The 17037-nt window shown below is 47.6% G+C and overlaps 1 protein-coding gene across 4 annotated transcripts in view; it reads right to left on the bottom strand.

Annotated features, from left to right (window-relative positions):
* KIAA0513 (KIAA0513 ortholog) overlaps positions 1 to 10425 on the bottom strand; it is a 62742-nt gene extending 52317 nt beyond the window's left edge. For 2 of the 4 annotated variants that reach the window (XM_055306054.1, XM_055306057.1), the window contains exons 1-2: positions 10320 to 10425; positions 560 to 645 (exon numbers count right to left, since the gene is read on the bottom strand). The gene's annotated coding sequence lies outside the window, so the exon portion shown is untranslated. Of the gene's footprint in view, positions 1 to 559; positions 646 to 2753; positions 2785 to 10319 lie in introns of those variants that run through there. The other 2 variants (XM_055306055.1, XM_055306056.1) reach the window with 2 other exon arrangements.
* Positions 10426 to 17037: the final 6612 nt, after the last annotated feature.

Genomic DNA, 17037 nt, shown 5'->3' with positions numbered 1-17037 from the left:
GGATCCAGCCCTGCATCGGGCTCCTTGCTCAGCAGGGACTCTCCTTCTCCCTCTCCCTCTGCCTGCTGCTCCCCCTGCTTGTGCTCTTTCTCTATCAAATAAATAAATAAAATCTTTTTAAAAAGCTGCATTCTTCAGGTTGAATCTAGCAGAAGCCTCCTGGTCAGACTAGGGAAGATGCTCCCAACAGACAGAACACCATGAAGCGGCAGGCAGTAGCTACCCCCTACACACACCTAAGGCAGATGCATTCAGATGTCACTGGAAGACTCGGGAAGGATAACAAAGATCCCCAAGTGTGGTAGAACTTCAGTTTGTATTTGCAAATACAGCTGACTCTAGAACCTCAATGGGAGGGTGACCCCCCACGCAGCTGAAAATCTACATATAATTTCTGACTCCCAAAGTACTTAACTTCGGATAACCTACTGCTAACCAGAAGCCTTCCTGATGATGTAAAGTCTATTAACATGTGTCTTATACACTACATACTCTATTCTCACAATAAACCAAGTGAAAGAAAACACTATTTAGAAAATCATAAAAGAAATGCACTTACGACACTGTATTATTTGCTTATGAGCGGCCCGGGCAGTTCAAACTCGTTGAACCTGTAGTTCCAGAGTCAACTGTATTCCCCAGAACCTGAAAAGTGAAACATACACAATCAATTGTTTTTCTACCCCCAATAATATGGGAGCTGAATTCTCTTATTTTTGGGGGGAGGCGGTGCTAAACAAAAATTGAGATGCCCATAATTCTGTGCCCCAACCCCACTTTGGAGTGTAAATAAATATTTTTTAAAAGCCTGCTTGGCAGGGGATCCCTGGGTGGCGCAGTGGTTTGGCGCCTGCCTTTGGCCCAGGGCACAATCCTGGAGACCCGGGATCGAGTCCCACATCGGGCTCCCGGTGCATGGAGCCTGCTTCTCCCTCTGCCTGTGTCTCTGCCTCTCTCTCTCTGTGTGACTATCATAAATAAATAAAAAATTTTAAAAAAAAGCCTGTTTGGCAGATGTTTCCTTGCATGTAACTGAAAAGAAATCAGTTTCAGCTGCTGCTCTGCTCAGAAGGTAACTAAATAGCTTTCAGGGGGGCCCTTCAAGTGTATTGATCTGTGGTTTTGAGGACACAGACTCTTCCAGATGTCTTCCCTGCATAATTTTAACTCCCAGTTTAAAAGCGAAGCTAATTTTCTTTCCTCTCAAATGCTTTAGCTGAAGGCAGTTTTATTCGGTCTATCCTTTTAGGAAAAGAACCGATTAGTAGGGGCAGGGTTAACCTGAGAGAGAAAAGGGAATGAAAAGATGGGTCTGCACAGAACCTGTCCAGTTTCCAGAGACTAATAGCCTTCCTGACATTATCAGAAGTGACTCAGAAATGCAACAAGTGCTGGAGCCACGCTGATCCACAGCAAGGTTGATCTACAGCAGGACTGATCTACCGGAGCACTATCAGCTTTGGGGCTGAGTCATTCTTTGCAGTGAGGACTGTCCTGTGTGTGCACCACAAGATAATGGGCAGCATCTCTGGGATGCCAGAAGCACCCCCAAGTCATGACAATCAAAAATGTCTCTAGATGCTTTCCCCAGCAGCAAACAATGCCAGAGATTCTCCATCCTGTTAACTGCTTCCTAGTCATTAGCACTTCTCTCTTTGGTTATCATTGTATCCCCAAAACCAATCCAATAAAAAGTGATCAGGAGAGAATGCAGACAATGTATACGTCTCTATATGAAACGGTTAACATTTTTGGTTACAGGAAACCTTGTGTGTGGAATTCCCCTGATTAAAGCAGGCTCCAAATAGCACTGGCTACTTAGTTGTCTCTGGAATGGTAAGAAGATGTAGTGTGTCTCCTTCCTTCTGTCATAGGTTAGCTCATCATTCAACAAATATTGTGCATTTACAGCGTGCCAGGCAATGTTGCAGATGAATAAGACAAACAAAAGCCTAGCCCTCAGGGTGCTTATGTTCTAAGCTGGAGAACAAAGAGATAAAAAAGGAATCATTACAGTTCATCATTAAGTGCTGTGTATAAAATAAAGCACAAATAGATTAGAGCTGTACTGTCCATGTAGTAGCCACTTGCCACACGTGGCTATTAAGCCCATGAAATGTGGCTCATTTAAATTGAGCTGTGCTGACCACACCAGATTCCAGACTTACTACAAAACGAGAATGTAAAATGTCTCAATAATTTCTCTATTGATTAGATGTGGAAATGATATTTTGGATATACTAGATGAAATAAAATCCATTATAAAAATTAATTTTGCCTGTTCTCTTTACTTGTTTAGTGTGGCTGCTAGAAACTTAATATAATGCATGTGGCTCACCCCATATTTCTATTGGGCAGTGCTGGGCCAGAAAAACCAGATGGAGGTGGGGAGCTCCTTCAGCTTGAGAGGCCAGGGAGGGTCACTCTACCATCTGGAGGACCAGCATCCCAGCCTGAGGAAATGGCAAATTCACAACTCTGCAGTGGGAATGAACCTAGTCCATTAAAGCAACAGTGAGGCAGTGCAGCTCCTGTCAGGGAGACACAGGGAGGGAGGGAAGGAGCTGAGGATGGCAGGGCTTCCGGCCAGACACAAAGCAGGGGCTTGGCTTGGAGGCCAAGCTGAGGGGTTAGGATTTCATCCCAGGAGCAATGGGAAGGCACTGGAGAGTTTGCATCAAGGGGACACCATGATCTGATTAATGTTTTACAAAGATGCTACATGCTGGTGATTGCGTGGAGAGAGGACTCACATTCAAGCAAGAATAGAAGCAGGACCACCAGGCAGGAGGCATCAACCTCGTGGGAACTCTCATGCTTTTGGCCACTCTGGATCAGCTGGCAGGGTTACTTAGAAGAGGACAGGAAGGGCGCCCAGGTGGCTCAGTGGGTTGAGCAGCTGATTCTTGGTTTCTCATCAGGCTGTGATTTCAAGGGCTGTGGAGTCAAGCCCTACATCCGGCTCTGTGCTCAGCAGGGAATCTGCTCCCCCCCTCTTTCCCTCTGCCCCTCCCCCAATTTGAGAGAGAGAGAGAGAGAGAGAGAGAGAGAGAGAGAGAGAGAGAGAGAGAGAGGATACAAGGAGGAGGGAGGGAGAGGGAAAGAGAGAAAATCTTCAGCAGATTCCCCTGCTGAGCATAGAGCCCGACATGGAGCTCCATCTCCTGACCCTGAGATCACGACCTGAGTTGAAACCAAGAATCAGCTACTTAACACACTGAGCCATCCAGGCGCCCCTGATGTATTTTTTTTTATTATCCAAATCGAGCATTGGGAGTCTCAAGAGCCATCCAGCTGCTTAATGAAGTTTAGCTAACCTGCTCCTCACAGTAGGGAGAGTGTTAAACTAGCTTCCCTCTGTTAACCAGTTTCCACTCTCCTTGGACCACCACTCTAAGTGTTTAAAACTGGGGTTTTGGGGGTGCCTGGATGGCTCAGTGGTTGAGCATCTGCCTTTGGCTCAGGTTGTGATCCCAGGGGTCTGGGATCGAGTCCCGCATAGTGCTCCCCACAGGGAGCCTTCTTCTCCCTCTGCCTATGTCTCTGTCTCTGTGTCTCTCATGAATAAATAAAATCTTTAAAAAAAAAAACTGTTTTTTTTTTCTTTTTTGGTTTGCCATTGTTTTTGGTCTCAATGCATTTACTTCATTCTTGCTGTTTTACTATTAACTCAAAATTTGGTTTTCTTCTCTCATGAGGCTTTCATCCCTTTTAATTGGGCCCTATTTTTGTATTTCAGCCTCCTGGGTCCACCCCCAAATCCCCTAACTCAAGAGTGTCAGCAAACAGCAGCCCTCTGAGCTCATTTGCTCTGGTATTTTCCACTTGCCGTTTGCTCCACTGTTGCTAGATTCTCATTTTCCCCCTAGCTCATTGGTCACTTTTGCCATGGGTGAGTCATTTGCTCTGAGTCATGCCTGGCTTCGATGCAAAGGCCAGGAAAAAGCCTCAGAACACACACCTGGTTTATCAAAGGACGTCACTGAGGAATATGGTGTTTTCCTAAGTGGATTCAGTAATTAGGGAAAAAAATCAAGAACCTTTTCTCTCCTTTCTTTTCCTCCCTCCCACCAAATTTGCCATTTCCTTCAGCATTTGCTGGAGATTCTTCCTACGGTGGAATGAATCTTGGTCATTTGTCTTGGGCTGAGAGAGGCAAGAGGACATTTCTGGAATGAGCCCAGAAAATCCCTGAGGATGAAAGCAGGGGTTATGTAATGTTCTTGCTCTGTTGTACAGCACCAACCATCACACACAGGCCACGTGTGAAACGTTCTTCCTTTCGAGAGCTGTGAAGATGTTGTCTTACACAGGGACCACCACACCATCCATAAAACAAGGAAAGATGAAAACCACCTCAGACCAAAGGGGGACCTGGACTGGACCCTGGGAAAGACAAGCTGTCTGGATCTGCACACCAACGTAGCCCTTACGACTATACAAGGGTGGGCAGATTCCTTGTCTGTGAACTGGGTACTACCCGGGAGTGTTCTTACGAGGGTTAACATGACAACCCCAGAGAGCACTTAGCACACTGCTGGGTAGGGGAGAGTAAACCCAACCGGCATGACCTCATGACCTGTCGCAGCAACACCTCAAGACCCTTCCCCTGCCTGTCAGGGCTATCCCTCAAGTTATAGGGACCAGACTCTGAGAACCCCAGGAATACGAGCACTTTTTCCACCCTCCAGCCTCAGAACCCCTCATTTTACATCACAGACTCATTTCTCCTAAGCACCTCCCCTCCAAATATAAAAGTCTTGGCAGAGGTACTGTCATCACCAACCATCACACACAGGCCACGCCTGTGGGCGTGGGAACACATGGGAACAAATGGGCCCATCAGGTCCCCACAGAAGGAGTTCTGACATGCAGCAGGAAGGTAGAACAGAAAGCAGGGATGTGAGCACAGCCCTCAGAGTGCATGTGGGGAAGTGGCACTCCAGGACATTGAAGGGGACATCGGATCTGGAGGGCAACAGAGGAAACTGGTGGCAATGGGTGACCCTGGGAGGCAGAGGCAGGAACCACTCTTCACCGGGCATTTTATCATCAGAATTCTGTACCATCTGCATGTATTACCTTATCCAAAAATTAATTACATTAAGTAAGGGAGGGATTATCTCCCTTCATAAGGTGCGAGACAGAGCCAGAAATGAAAAGGTCTCAAAGGCGAAGGTGCAAATCATTTCAGGTATTTTACTGGCAGCCTGCCCTGCTCTCACATACTCCCATAGCCCCAGCCCCCAAAACAAAAAGTTTCCCAATGAATTCCTGGATGGCTCATTCTTGGGACATCAGCTATGCACTTTCGGAGTCATAACCCAAGACACCGAAACCCAGAACTCTTAAAACCTTATGGAAAAAGCCCCTTATGGAAAAGCCCCTTGTGGAAAAGCCCCTCTGCATTTCCCCTTGTTGAGTGGGAAAGCTCAAGAAGGGGAAATGCAACTTCTCCTACTGTTATAGCACCCGTCAGAGGGGGCCATGTGAGGTCCACTTCTGGGAGTGTTAGGCGCAGCTGCACCATTTATTTCACTGTGGGATGCCAAAGAGGGATGCTTCCACCACGAGAACAGGGTAAAGCAAATTGCCAAGGAAGGAAATAATCCCTCTAGGGCTCCTGCAGAGCCATCAGACAAATCCCACATCCTACCCTGGGTTTGTGCCACTAGCAGGCGGTGGGTGGGTTGGTGGGGGCATAGGCATTGCACTCAGATGCGGACACTCATCTTGTCCTCTTGACCTTGGGCAAGCTACTCAATTGCTTGGACCCTTGGCCCCCTCACCCTTGACACATGCGCATCACCCCTTACCTTGCAAGTTACAAGGAGCACATTGCTTTCTGTAAAAATACCTACATCCATTTCATTATCCCTAAAGAGAACCCAGCACCTCCTGCCAGGCTTTTCCTTTAACATGTTATTGGATCTTGTTGAAGTCCTCAGCCCCAGAACCTATGAACATGACCTTATTCAGAAAAAGGGTCTTTGTAGATGTCATTAGTTATTTTAAGATAAACTCATAATGGAATACAACCAATTTGATGGTGTCCTTATATGAAGAGAAGAAACAGAGAGACACACATATAGGGAAAGGAAGGCCATATGAACATAGAGGTAGAGACTGAAGTGACGTAGGCTACAAGCCAAGGAACACAAGGATTGCTGGGACCCACCACAGGCTGGGTGAGACGTGTGAACCAGTTCTCCCTCTGAACCCCCAAGCAGGAACCAACCCTGCCAGCTCCTTGACTTTGGACTCCTGGTCTCTAAAGCTGTGGGAGAATAAACAGATGTTGTCTTAAGCCAATCAGTTTGTGAAACTTTGTTATGACAGTCCCAGGAAATTAGTACGGTAAGTTATCTGGTTTTCCTATCTATCTAGTGTTTGAATTGTCTTCCCCAATGGCTGGCTAGTCAGCCAATGTCTGACTGTCTCCAGTATAAGAAAACTAACTTGGTTTGTCTACCAAGGCAGTAATCCCTCTCATCTTTGGAAAGGTCCGACTGTCGTTAAAATCATTCATTCAACAAATACTTATTGAGCACCTACTACATGCCAGGCACTATTTGGAGCACTGTTGATACGGTGGTAAGTGGGCAGCAGACAATAAAAGCTTTCTCAAAGATCATTTCTTATCGTTATGAAGAAAATAAAATACTGTAATATAAAGTATTTTATAGGGGTAGGTTGGGGGCCAGGAAGAAACTATTTTAATTGCTAAGGAAGTTCTAAAGATAGGACATTAGAGCAGTCACTTGAATGACAGGGAGCCAGCCATGGGAAAATCTGGCAGAAGGAATAGTCAGTCCAAAGGCCCTGAGGCAGAGTGAACTGGATGTGCTCAAGGCACAAGAAGAAGGTGGGATTTTTGTGAGAGTGGTAATTGGTGAAGCTGGAGAAACAAGCAAAGTCAGCTAGCACTCACACAGCACCCCAAGTAGACCACAGTAACTTTGAATTCAATTCCGATAGGACTAGAAAGCCACTGAGGTGAGGTATGATTCAACCCACAGTTTTAAAAAGATTACTCTGGCATGATTAAGTTCTTAAAACTAAAATCTTTCTTGGGCACCTGGGTTCAATCCATTGGTTAAGTGTCTGCCTTTGGCTTGAGTCATGATCCCAGGTTCCTGGGATCTAGGCCTGTGTCAGGCTCCCTGCTCAGCAAAGCGTCTGCTTTTACCTCTCCCTCTGCCCCTTCCTCTGCTTCTGTGCTTGCTCTCTCTCTCTCTCAAATGAATAAGTAAAATCTTTAAAAACAAAAAACTAAACTAAAGCTGTAAAGTTTTAGTTATGCATTGAATTGCATCTCCTAAAAAGATGCACTTCCTAAATGTAACTTGTGTCCTTTGGTTCTTGGGCCACTATAAAACAAGTTTAATAAATGAGAGCCCTGAATCTTTTGTGACCATGGCTCCCCAGATGCTCAGGCTTACCAGCTGTAGTTCACTTACCACTGCAGCAATTTCCAATGAGTATTCTTGATTTTTTTCTATGTCCTTTTTAAATGTGATGTCCAGAAAACAACACAATACTCCAAGCATGGAATTGTAGATTGGAACTGTCATCTTTCTCATTCGGATCTATATATCTACTCTTGTGTCCTAAAATTGTCTTGGCTTTTAAATCTGGTTTGTACCACTGCCCACTGAAACATATCTCAGATAACCTCCCCATGAAGTCCTTGTGCAGATCTAGATGCCCCAATCTAAAAAAAAAAGTAGGATTAAAGCGTGTTCTTCTCTAATGAGAACAGCTGTGCCCTGTTTTTTTTTTTAAAAAAAAAAAGGTGTAACCATAATTCAGACAATGCCACGTATAAAATACTGCATCCAATAAACAAAATTACTGGGTCAGCTCCTCAGGTTTCACAACCACTGCACTTCTCTTCCGTGTGGAGGACAAGGAAAACTCTAAGGGCATGTTTCCCTAGAATTGCTTTGTTCTCTTGCATCAAAGCTGAAGACACCTAGACTATTTGGAAATGCCAAGCAATTGAGTAAGAGGCTCTTTGCAATCATACTTCCTACTAGATTTCTCAAAGACAGATAAACAAATCTGAGTAGATGCAGACTCTTTCAAGCTTGGGTGGGGGAAGTGGTGAAGGGGCAGCTGCACCAGGGAGCTGAGCAGAGTTAACCAGGAGGCAAGAGGTGGGAGAGAGGGATGCTCTGCCAGCAGATGCTGGGGAAGCCCTGGTGTCCTCATCCTTAGATGTGCTGTCATCTCTCCTCTCTTTCCCACATCCCATTCCACAGGCTGATGACAGGCTATTGCATCTGGTTAACCCAGATGGCTATACTGACTATCTCCTTTCACCCCCTAGGACCTAAGTGACTCTGGGCACTCACTCAGCCTCAGTTCTCTTATCTGTGATGTGGGAGTGATAACACCACCTCCAAGTTTAAACTCCAAGTTTGTTGTGAAGCTCAATTGAGATTTTTGTAAAGTATCTGTCAGGTCAAAGGGAGGGGTTGTTACTGGCAACCAGATTTTACTCCTCCCTTTGCATATTTTTCCTACTACTGGTTGAATTTTCATGACTTTTTTTTTTAATCTTCCCAGGTTGCTTTTGATGTTTCTTTTAATCTGATTATTTTCTTTTTGAGGGAGTAAGTAGAGAGAGAGAGAGATAGGTAGGTATGTTGCATGACTCATTCCATCCTAAACCTTTCTTGGGGATGGTCCTAAAGGATGTCCTCTCGGGGTCACCATAAAGCAATTAAACTTGGAAGAGCCAAACTTAATTGTTGTAAAGAGAGAATCACTATCCTCCACTCTCTGGAATTCTGTAGGAAGTCATTTAAGGTTTGTGATTTATTCATGTCACCCAGGAGTACTTCTTCACTGTCTTTGGTCGTTACATTCTCAATTAATACAAGCCACCTTCATATTAACTGACACATATAAAAGACATACAAAAGACACACACTGCAGGACAACATGGGAATGTGTCCCAGAACCACACAAGAGGCTGCAGATAATCTGTAATTGCTAAGAGTGCCTATATGTGAATCCTCAGTCACCTTCATTTCTTTTCTGGAAAAAGGAAAATCTCATGAGTCAACTTTTTCATTGTGAGGTGATCACAAAAGCCTTTTGCCCTGTGCTTCAAATGCGTAAGCAGTCTTATTTCTGAACAAAATGGACATAAAAACAAGAGACAGGTGGAAGGGAGAGACTGAACAATAAGAAAACCTGAACTTTCAAAGAGAAAACCTGTAAAAGACTCAGGGGAGTGCCCATGCGTAACCAATCAAAATCATTCTTTTATTTTCTTTGCTTAATTCCCTGTTGTAGATCTTGGCTGCCCCTGTGTAGCTTTCGGGAGGGGTCCCTCCAGTGAGACGAATCTGAAAACATTAGCATTAGGTGACAGTGGTCTGGGTGGCAGCCTGGCTAAAGCAGCCTGGTCCCGGACAGCTGACTGCCAGCCTCTACCACTGACTCACCATACCGACAGCCTCCACACCAGGTGGCCTCGCCGGTGCCAGCTCAGAGGCAAGTTCCTGCTCATCTGCAGGTTGGCACCCTTGCCCTACACTTCGCCACAGAGTCGGAGGAGCTGGCCATGGCTAGTGCCCACTGCAAAGTCCTTCTCTGAAATCCAATCAAGGTGCAACCCAAGAAAGCACAAACCCCGAACTGGCGGGAAAATGCACCCAGCTCCAGGAAGACCACATCCAGTCCCTTCCAGCTCCCGGGCCGCTGGGTCAGAGCCCCCTGAACCAGCTGTTGTACGCTGAGCTGCTCCCGCTGCGCCCGCGCTGCTGCGCCCTCCGCAAACGTCCACGGGGCCGGGGAGCCCTGGGAAGGCACAGGGCGAGTTGACCGGGCGGCACCCCATCCAGAGCCCGCTCTCCCTCACCCCATACCCCACCCGTCGGCCTCCCGGGAGCAGGGAGGCAGCGAACTTAGGACTGAACACCCAGCACGAGTTGGCAGATGTCTTCCCCATCCTGGCTGCAGCCGCCCCCTCCCCAGCATGTCCTTGCAGGAATCGGGGGGTTCTTCTTCCCCCAAGACTGAGGAGCCGACTCCACCCCAAAGCCACCGGCCGACACCAGCTGCACGGGGGGGGGGGGGACCCCGTGCCCATCCCCAGCAGGTGCCGCACGGCCCGCACTCGGCGGGCTCCCGGCCCCCATCCCCCTCCGACCCCAGCTCGCGCCGCCCCCGCAGAAGCCCCCGAGGCCCCGACCCCCGCCCCCGCCATCCCACGGCCCCTCGCCCGCTGGCCCTCGGGTAGCCCCGCGCCGCCCGGACCACTGACGCGCTTCCCCCCCACGGGCGCCGGCGGGAGCCTCTCTCACCGCGGCGGGGCGCCGGCCGGCGGGTCGGGCCGGGGAACCAGCGGCCGCCTCCGGGCTGCGCGCTGCGGCCACTGCGCGGGCCTGAGAGCCGGGTCCTTCCGAGGCGCCAGCGCTCGAGCTGTCAGTCAGCTGGCCGGTCCCGCCCCCCGCCCGGCGCCGTCTGCGCAGGCGCGAGAGTGGCCCCGCCCCGCCCCACGCGGGCGGCCCGGGCGCGGGTCACGTGACGGGGCGGGGCGCTGCCGGCGGCTGGAGCCCGAGGGTCGCGGCGCGCCTCCCCTGGTCCTGCCGCCGCGGCTCGCGCGCTCGGGCTCCTCCGTGGGCCGCGGTTCCGGAACGTCCTGGAGCCCGGTTTCCTGGGGCTGCTCGAAACCAGGGCTCCCCCGGGGAACCGCTGCGTGGGACGGGCCGCTCTGCGAGCTCGGGACTGGGGGATTTGGTGACCTGGGTCGGGAGGCCTGGGGAGCCCCGGCCTGGAGCCGGGGAGGGAGGCCTGGTTCCCCTTGCTGCCGGGCCCTGCGTATCTTCCCATTCCAGGGAGACGGTAACTAGCACACTTTTAAAATAAGTCAGGCAAGGATGCATGGTATACAAGGGCAATCTGAGGCCTGATTGATTTTTTTAAAGGGGTGCATCTTACTAACAGCTGACAGCTGCACCAAAAGTTCTAGGCCAGTCTGCATCTGGTCAGCAAATGGAGTAAATGACTTTCAGGCCAATGGGTTCCTGCTTCCTCCACGTCTCTAAAATTTAAAAAGAGAAGAAAAGAGGTTAAAAAAAAAAAAAAGGAACGTCTCCTATGGAAGCTTTTTCAAGAGGAAAGGGGTTATAGAAACAAACTGACACTCCCAGTAATTTGGAGGTTTTGTCAAACTGGGTTCCAGCACCAGCCAAATAGAGGTTATGATCCCAGAGAGTGGGCTCACATTCTGCAAACAGGTTTCCACAGCTGCATTACAGAGCTCTTGTGCTCCTTCTGGTGGTTGCTTGTATGAAATAATAACGCCCCGGCTAAATAAATGCAGTGCTCTCTGAAATAGGGCAGTTTTAGAAAATTGCAGGTTCTCGTCGTAGGGGTTACACAGGAGGATCTGGAGTTCTGCCACTTAGGAAAAAAGGTGACGTGAACTGATGACCAAGAATCTTTCCTGGGCCCTGAATGCACCTGCTGGCCCCCGAGAAGATGACCTCCCGGAATTAAGACTTGCTTGGCAAAGTTTAGGAAACAAAAAGGAAAAAGCTGGAGTTATGGGGCCCTCAGTGCTAGAGCTGCTTCTGATCCAGATTTGCTTGACCAGCTCGGTGTGGCCAGCATGTATGAGAAGCTGGATGTGGGAGTATTTCAAGTTTGATATGAACTCAGGAAGGGAAGGAGTGTGAGGTAGCCTTCATTCCCGTAAGTGGACACAACAGATAGGTGGGCATGCTGTTAGTGCCTCCAGCAGAATACGAGCCCATCTGGTGGGCTTTATGGGAAGAGGATTATATCTGTGGATGGGGGAACTCCTCACCTAGTTTAGTGAGTGAACACAGCATGAGGCCAAGACTCAAGCAGCTCTGACCTGACTCTGGTGATAACAACTATTCAGGAAAACTGGAAAATGTGAGCTCATTCAGGGTCAGATTCCATTTGGGGAAAGTATCATTTCTCAAGAGATTAAAGTGAACCCTCTCTCCATCTCATAAAAGATCATCTGACTTTGCTGGAAGGTTGGAGAGAGGGAGCCATGTGGCCATTAAAAAAAGGGTGGAGGAGAGAGTTCTCCAAGCCACGGGCCAGTGAACTGGACATTGGGCGTGGGAAATACTCAGATTACTCACAAAAAAAATATTTGTGACCCCTCAGAAGAGGAAGCACCGATGACAAAGACCAAGTCATGAGTGCTAGGTTAACCATATTTCTGTTGTGAAATGTGAAGACTGCTAAGTCAGGAAATATGCTAGAAATAGTGTATTTGGACCTGGAAGGTGTATTTACCAGGATTCTTTCAATTGTAAGTCATAGAATTTAAACTTTTTTCCAGAAAAAGGGAATATGTTGACTCACATAACACACCTAAATTCTGGGGTTGGCTCAGCAGGATCCAGAGGTGCCAGTGATGTCATCAGAGCTCAGTCTCTCTCCCCTACTTGCTTCCCTGTGAGCTGGCTTCATTCTAGGATCAGGTGCTTTTTTTACAAGGTGGTCTTCAGGAACAACAGGCAAATAGTTCTTTCAACTTAGCAACCCCAGGGGGAAAGGACTCTGCCCTTCAGTATTTCCAGAAGAAGTCCTAGGATTTGATCTAAATGGACCAACATTGGTCACATGCTCACCCCTTGAATCAATCTCTGAAGCCAGGTTGTGGGGATAAGTGGATTGGCCATACCTGGAGAGGAGTGAGGATCAGCCCCACCTGGCTCCTTGGGTGAAGAGCATGGGGAGTGTGGGTCCCCACGGGGGGGGGGGTTCTGGAAACTCACAGGAAACTGAGGAAGACAGACTCTGAGCAGGTGGGGGAATGCAACCAGATATCCAGGACAAAGCATTTGCTGAGCTATCTTGTGATATTGTATAAAGGACATGAAGAAAGGGTGGGAGAAATAGTAAATTTATTGGATGGCTGAGTCAATACTCAAAAATACTTTGACTAGAGGATGGCTCTGAAAAAGTAATAGGAGCACAACCAGGCGATGTGACTTAGCATCACTTCTGCTTCTAGTGGCCCACCATGCCTATTTCCTCCCCCTTTGGAACATATTGCCACAAATGTTGTGGCTTATAACAACACAGATTTATTATCTTACAGTACTGGAGGTCAAGTTCTAAAATCAAGGTATTGGCAGGGCTGCCTTCCTTCTGAAGGGCCTGGGGGAGGATGGCCTTGCTGATCCTGCTTCTGGGGACCTCCAGCATCCCTTGGCTGGGGGCGCCTTCCTCCATCTTCAAAGGCTGGAATAGTTCCCGGCTTTTCTGTGTCCTTCCAGGCACTGATGCGTATTTAGAGCACAAGCTGGTTGTTTTGTCTGTCAGGGTGGGTTTTCTACCTGCCCCCGATAGTCACGGAGCACAGTGTGGGCAGCAGTGCTGAGCAGTGCTGAGCAGCACGGATGTGTCCTCCTCAGGGCATCGGACCAGGAGGCACCGTATCAGTTGTCTCATTATTGCTGATGCTGTTGACCACTGGTTGAGATGGTAACATATTTCTGTACTGTAAAGGGTTTTTCCCCCTCTTTGTCAATAATTAGTAACCTGTGGGAAAGATACTTTTAGACAAAATGCTGAGTGCTCTAACCCGATGGCTCTGTCAACATTAGTTGACATTTCCTTGCATCTATCCTTGTCCTTCCCCAGCTCTGCTCTCCACAAAGCAGCTAAAGTCACCTTTAGAAACCACAAAGGTGACTGAATCCTCCAGCGGCTTCCTACTGCCCCTGACACAGCCAGAATCCTTCTGGTTGTTCGGGCGGAGCGTGGCCTGGCCCTTCCAAGCTCTCCAGACTGGTCTCCTCACTCTCCCTCACCCTCTGCACATTGGCCCCTTATAGTACTTCCAGCAATCCGTGCTGCTTTCTACAAGTCCTCCCCATCTACCCTTTTGCCTGGAACCCTCTACCTCTATCCCCTGCATCCCCTTGCTTATCAAATACCCACGTGTCCTTCACCTATCACACCCAAAACGAAGCCATGTGACCTCCAGGCCAGGCCAGGCCAGGCCAGATTCCCAGGTATACCCTTTCACCACACAATATCCTTTTCCTTTATAGGAACGCCTGTTTGTAATTGTGCACTTATTAACTTGTTCACTTAGTTTGTGTGCTCTGTAACAGGCAGGGACATTGTCTGGTTTTGCTTACTCATGTGTCTGCAGCACCTAGCAAGGTGCTAAATACAGAGTAGATCATTAAATGCTTGTCAAATAAACCAGTGAGTTTAAGACAAGGGTGGGGACAAGAAGATGAGCACAAATGGGCAGGCGCTTGCTTCCAGGAGACTTGGTGATGGGGCCTTTGGCAGCTGGAACAAGCAAGCCATCAGGGCTTGGTATAGAGCTGCACTGGTACACAGCCTGGCCTCTGGCTCCTTGAAGAAGGAGTTTGTAATGGTCTGAAGAACAGGATCTTCACAGGCAGACGGAAGGGAAGCAGCACAGGCTAGCTGTGCTTTCTGCTTCTATTGGGCAATCACTTCATTCTGAGCCTCAGTTTCATTAGCTGTGCAAAGGGATCACACCAGCTTCCTAGGGCTGTGAGGATGAAGGGAGTATATGTGTATGACAGCAGCAAAGACAGATCTGTCCTGAATCCTGGCTCTCCCCTCCTAGCTGTATGACCTTGAGCACACTGCTTAACCTGAGCCTGTTTCTTCATCTATTAAAGGAGCCACCCATAGTGTGTTCACTCACTCATTACATGCATATTAATTGGTTGATCGAACTGGGGCCGTGCTAGTGGACAAAAGCAACAAAACTATTTGCCTTTCATGAGGCTTGCGCTATAGCCAGGGATAAACACTGGAGTAAGTGACTAAGTAAAAGATACATGATAAATAAAACTGAGGTGTGACAAGGAGCAAAGCAGGGAGGGGGGGAAGTGAACTACCGTGGGAATGGGACGGAGGAGGAAATTTTAGATAGCACTCCAGGGAGGAAGACACCACGGTACAGTTCCTGAACTGAAGGGCATGAGAGTTATTGAGGTGACACAGAAGGCCAAGCCCAGAGCATGGGACTCGGTAGGTTCTCCATACACGTCCACTAGCCACACACCTTCCCCACCAAGCATGGGCATGATGCCCCTGCAGGCTCTACCCACAACTGGAGGTGAGGTGTCCCTGTAAAAAGGAATTCAGGACACATCATAGTACATTGGGTTCTTTAGGCTCTCTGGGCCTGGTCCAATGCCATGGTTTGTGGACTGTCAGCCTTCTGGCGTCCCGATTTTGGCCGTTGCATTCAACACCACAAAGGCCATGGTAAAAAATAAGGAACAACCCAAACCCCCTTCCAGAAGAAACCTCTGATTTTCCATTGTACAACTTCTAGAAGCATCCTTCTCTTTCTCTCCCGCTGTTTACTTGAAATGGAGTGCACAAATCCCAAGTGTACATAGCTGGATGAACTGACACCAAGTGGGCACCCATACAACTAGCACCCAGATCAAACCATGGAGTATGATTAATTCAATGGTGACCACTGTTGGGCCATCTTTCTATAACAAAGATGAGTTTTGCCTGATTTTGAACCTTTTAGTAATGGAATCATATAGTATGCATGGTCTTATGTCTTAGCATCTTTAACCCAACATGTACTTGAGAGGTTGATTTCTATTGTTGTAAAGCAGTTAGTTCATGGTATGAGTATACACTGTTTATTCATTCTGCCAGTCATGGGCATTTAGGTTATTTCCAGTTTGGGGTAATTGTGGACAGTGCTGTGTGAACGTTCTAGCACATGTCTTTTGGTGAACATAAGTTTGTACATGTTCAGTGTCAGCAGATACTCCTAATAGTTGTCCATGGGGGTTTAATAATGACCTTCCCACCAGCACTGTATGGAAGTTCTAGTTACTCCAGATGCTTGTCAATGCTTCGTGCTTTTTCGTTTTAGTTATTCTGGTGGGTGTGTAAATATTTCACTGTGGTTTAAGTTTGCATTTCCCTGATGAAAAGAAGAGCTTTTCACGTTTTGGGTAGTCTATTCTATGACATTTGAATGTTTTGCCAATTGTTGTATTATCTCATTTCATTATGTTTCCATGTATTCAAAAATAAATACGTGGTTAAAAAATTAACAAATGACAGACCCATTTCTTGTATTATCTGTCCAGGGATATTCTCTGTGCATATAAACATACATATCTCCCCACTCTGCTTTATTTTTTTTTAATTTTTAAAAAAGACTATTTATTTATTCATGACAGAGAGAGAGAAAGAGAGAGGCAGAGGGAGAAGCAGGCTCCATGCAGGGAGCCTGACGTGGGATTCAATCCTCGGTCTCCAGGATCACACCCAGGGCTGAAGGCGGCACTAAACCACTGGGCCACCGGGGCTGCCCCCCACTCTGCTTTCTTACACAAGAACACACATAGTCTGACATAATAAACCTGATATACCTTGAAGACCATACATTTGAATTCATGAAAATCTGTCTCAATTTCTTTTTACGATTGTACAGCACAGTATTCCTATTTGTGTGTACGACATATTTTCCCTAAAATATTCACAGCATGCAGGGTGCTGCCAGTTTTTTGCTTCTACAGCATGCTACCGTATGTACTCAAGTGCAAACAGCTTTGTGCATGTGGTTATGTCTATCTGTAGGATAAAGTCCTAAGGGGAATTGCTGGGTCAGAGGGCATGTACATTTAAATTTTTGTGGTTCATATTGCTATCTTGAGCTACAAAAAGATGAACAAATTTACAATTGCATCAGCTGAGTCTGTTTGCCAACATCAAGTATTACCAAACTTTCATCTTTGCCAATCTACTAAGTGAAAAATGGCATCTCCTTGTACTTCAAATTTGCATTCACTCCTTTTACTTTGAATGAGCCTGAGCATCTTTTCATATGTTTGAATGCAGCCTCTGCTTTAAAAGGGCTGCTTCCTGGGACAAGTGGTGAGCTGGAAACCAGCTCCTGAAGGATAAACAGAACTAGCTTGGGACATGGGATATTTCCCATCCCTGCCAAAGGGATGGGAAATACTAGGTTTTCTTATCCCAGAGCCTCAGTGAAATCAG

Source organism: Nyctereutes procyonoides, unplaced genomic scaffold (assembly GCF_905146905.1).
Source record: "Nyctereutes procyonoides isolate TBG_1078 unplaced genomic scaffold, NYPRO_anot_genome, whole genome shotgun sequence".
NCBI classification, from domain to species: domain Eukaryota; kingdom Metazoa; phylum Chordata; class Mammalia; order Carnivora; family Canidae; genus Nyctereutes; species Nyctereutes procyonoides.
The sequence above is the reverse complement of the archived record's forward strand: the minus strand, read 5'-3'. Positions and strand labels throughout refer to the sequence as shown.